The sequence below is a fragment of the Aptenodytes forsteri genome, unplaced genomic scaffold (genome assembly GCF_000699145.1).
Source record: "Aptenodytes forsteri isolate BGI_AS27 unplaced genomic scaffold, ASM69914v1 Scaffold202, whole genome shotgun sequence".
Classification (NCBI taxonomy): Eukaryota; Metazoa; Chordata; class Aves; order Sphenisciformes; family Spheniscidae; genus Aptenodytes; species Aptenodytes forsteri.
Genome location: NW_008793961.1, coordinates 212,530 through 216,827, shown reverse-complemented (window position 1 = coordinate 216,827; position 4,298 = coordinate 212,530). Strand labels below are relative to the sequence as shown.

General features: G+C 42.4%; 1 pseudogene; it reads right to left on the bottom strand.

Moving 5' to 3' along the window:
* Positions 1-469: 469 nt before the first annotated feature.
* LOC103906832 lies at positions 470-1,919 on the bottom strand (annotated as a pseudogene).
* Between the last annotated feature and the right edge of the window lie 2,379 nt (positions 1,920-4,298).

Below are 4,298 nucleotides of genomic sequence, written 5' to 3'. Positions count from 1 at the left end.
GAGGGAGATTTCATGACTAATCCCTAAAACATAATTTAATATATTTGAGGTTTCATTTTAAAAAGCATCAAGGATTTTTATGTCCAGTTTCCACCTCAGACAAAGTGGACACCTCTCTGTTTCTGCCATCTGATGTGTGGAAGCACATACACTACCTCTGTAGGATCCAGCAGGATAGAGACCTCTTGTTACCATTATGGGGTAGGACAAGGTGTTACTTGGAGGCTATGAAGTCATTAAGCACTAGAAGAGCTCAACTATGGGTGCATTTCAGGGAGCGTTGAAATTGAACCATGAACTCCCTGAGCTAGGTGGAGGGATGGTTGTGTTGAAAAGGAATTATTCACGCTGCTTAGCTTATTTTTGAGATACATGGTGCAAACTACAGCCAGGTTATGCCTGGTGGCACCGCAGGTGTTGCAGTTGGATTCTTGGCATGCCGGTTGAAAACAGACCCAGACTGATGACCTTAAATGACGGCAAAGGAGTCTTCCTTCCAGCCAATCTCCCACAAAGGACGTGCTCGTGTTTTCTGCGGGAGCAATGTGGTCAGTAAGAGGCACCAGTCCCATAAGCTGCTTTAGTACAGAAGAATGTATATCTAAGTGTGCCTACAGTACCGATTCCCAGCATTCACGCTCTAAGATATGCATCCAACACCTGTGTCTAAGGCTGAGGCTCTCATCTAAGCTTCCTCTGTGCTCAGTGGAGAAAAACATTACCGGCTGAAGTCATGTCCTGCTGTGATAATGACCTAAAGCTGTGCCATCCAGTTGGCCTTCTGGAGGTGCACACCTCTCCCTTTTAACTGTAAAGGGAGCTCAGAGAAGGAGTTTTAATTCCAGCATCTATCTTTTAGATGGCTAAAGGTGGAGAAGATCAGTCAAACTGCAGTGCCTATCTAATTGCTAGGGCTCCAGAGGACATCAGAGACAGAGAGATGTTCTTGTCTTGTTAAAGCAGTTCTTACCTGGCTGATCACTCTTTTTAGGGTACATTTAACTTCTTTGTTCCTCAGACTGTAGATTATGGGGTTTAGCAGGGGAGTGAGGATTCCATAGAGCATAGAAACTATCCTATCCTGATTAGGTGAGTAGGTGGAGGAAGGCCATACATATGTGCAAATGGTGGTCCCATAGAAAAGGCATACTACTGTCAAGTGAGAACCACAAGTGGAGAAAGCTTTGTGCCTGCTCTCAGAAGAGTTCATGCGCAGGATAGCCAAGAGGATATAGATATACGAGATCAGAGTGACCACAAAAGGCACTGCTTCCAAGGACCCCAGCAACTGTGAGGATTACCAGTTCCCTACTGTAAGTAGACAAGCAGGAGGGGGCCAGCATAGGAGGAATATCACAGTAATATTGGTCAACTTCATTAGAATCACAAAAAAAGAGTATAAAAATCAAAGATGTGTGCAACAGAGAATTAAAAAATCCTGCTACCCAGGTGCCAATGGCTAGGTGAGCCCGCAGTTTCATACTCACGATATTCATGCACTGCAGCAGATGACATATTGCAACGTAACGGTCATACGCCATCACAGCCAAGAGAAAAATCTCTGTGCCTACAACATCAATGAGGAAGAACAGCTGGAGCATGCAGCCAGTGAATGAAATCGCCTTGTGCTCAAGCAACAAGGTCTCCAGCATCTTTGGCACAGTGATAGTGGGACATAAGATATCCAGTAAGGATAAGTTGCCAAGGAAGAAGTACATGGGGTTGTGCAGACAAGTGTCTGTGCTAATGGCAACAGGGATTGTCATGTTGCCAGCCATGGTAGCCAAATAAGTGATCAAAAACAGCACAAAGAGAAGAAAACAGGCTTCCGGAGCATCAGAAAGGCCTACAAGAACAAATTTGGATACTGTTGATAGGTTGACCCTCTGCATCTTACCTTTCACTGTGGAAATGATTGCAGAGGTTTACCTGGAAGAAAGAAGTTGTAACTTAGTCAAAATTGCATCGCTCTTCCAAAGAGTACAATTTTTCGGGGGTCTGTTTTGCAGTTCAAAAACATTTGCAAGTTTGCATAGCCACACTCAAAATCTAAATTTTACTCACATATACCTAATGTAAAAGGCAAAACATAGGTATTAAGCTTAACAGTGATTAATCAAAAAAGTTTAATTCTTGGCAAGCCGTCTTCTCAGACTGACTAGCTGAAGGTCGAAGACAAAGATACCACCTCTGTGGTGGCTAGCTTGGTTGGACACAGCCCCGAGCAACCTCACGGGGCTTTGAAGGTAGCTGTACTCTGAGCAAGGGGGGCGGAGTACAGATCTCTAGAAATCCCTCCAGCATAAATTATTTAGTGATAGTAATATCACCAAAGGGGTCTAGATTACTAGCTGAAGCTAAAGACCTATTTTTTTTTAGGCGAGTAATGCTATCACAGAAGAATTAAATCCCTGGTAATCAACAGGCAGGTAGTATACCCCAGATGCATTTTGGTTTTTTCAGCTTCGTCCAGTGGGATATAAAAAGAGATATCACCTAGTATCCAATTAAAGACCTTCCTCCTTTCCATAAGTTTTACCCTATAGACTTCCATAACAGTATTAGTACTTTTAGGATCTAGGTAACACCTTTTCCCAACTCAGAGTAGTCTAGGAAGACTTGGCATTGAGGGATCTTTCCATCTACCCTGCATTGCTCCACTGAACGTAACTCGGTACTTACGGTAATGATTTACATAGTAGCCCTATAGAGAGATAAAGCAAAGTTTGGCACAAGCGCCTCCTTGTTTGCAGATTAGAGCATGATTATGAGACGGTGTGAATATTGTAACACATTCTCATTTGTAGGAGATACAGAGAACAAATTAAATAGGTGACTATGATATCCCACCTGAGACAGGCTCGTCTATTATCTCATGTTCTCACAAAAGTTTGCTTCCAGCTTGAAAGGGACCAAAGTCAGAACTTAAACTACCACAAGAAATATTTTAGCCGGCAGAAATAAAAGGCACATGGTGCTTTAAATCACAGCATCACTTGTTCTTAAAATGGGGAGCTTACTCAGGGAAAATACAACAGAAACTTAACACAGAAATACTCACTGCTACAAAGAATTAATTGCTGGTAATATACAGTCATCTATATCTCTGGGAAACACAACTATCCTTTTTCTTCTACATCCGATTAGAATATCTACATAGGACAGAAAAATTACTTCACTGTAGACTCAGGAACATCAATCTATTAAGGAAGTGACGGGTCCAGATTTAGCAGCATAGGAATATTCATACGGACATCTGCAGGCACTGGCAAAAATGCTAGCTTGGCTGCAAGGGTAAGTGCCTCTTCTCTTTAACGAGGTTTTATAAACATGTGAAGGTGTATCTGGGGAGGAGTGTCTCCAAAGCTTTTTTGGACACTGCCTTTATTGCATATATGAGGCTTTTTCAGAATATTGTCAAAGGGGGCTAGAAATGTGATAAACTATTTCTTCACCCTGAATCCTTTGGTTGCTATGACTGTCATGTTGTAGGACCTTTTTAAAGGGCTGTGGTTCAATATTTGAGTCTACTCCCAGGAAAAAAAAAGAAACAGATGGTGTCATTCTCCCTCGGTCCTGCCAGCCCACCTCAGGTGCCATTCCAGGTTACTGAAGTTTTACATCTCACAGGAGTCCAGTGTTCTGATTTCTTTAAATTAAATTACAGCCTTAAAACTACTTGGCCACAAATTGTTTTTAAACCAATTTGTCTTGCTCTGGAGCCTGAAGTCTGTTGCTTACACATAGTGGGTCAAAATAAATTTGGCAACAGCTGCTCTGCAGAAGAGCATACCTTAGATCAGGGCAGTGGTAATAGTGTCTTTGCAGGGTAAAGAGCAGAACCTGAGTGACTGCTGTGGAGCAGTTGTACTGGTGTTGCAAGGGCAGCTGGCACAGCATCATGTGCCAGTGTAAATGCCTTCCATGTTGATTTTATGGGCAATCTCTAATTCTTGCACAGGAGCAACCTTTTAATTTTGTATAGCCCCTACAGAAATGACAGAAGATAAACCACTTGTGAAATCCATGCACTACTTGAAGCAGATGTGTACCCTGGCATAAGAAGGAAAATAAATTACCAGCCCTACTTTGAAGGGCTAACGAAAATTCCCCTCTGGTTCCAGAAAGCATCCATGCATTCTGCACTCATTTATGGGAGCACCACTTTCCATCTGATGTACAGGAATAGGAACAGACTGTTCCTATTCCAGTATTACCTGCTCATAACTTCTGCACTGTTAACATGAATCATACTGTTTGCCAATCATTCTTAAAGCCTGTTTGCTATGTTTGCAGTG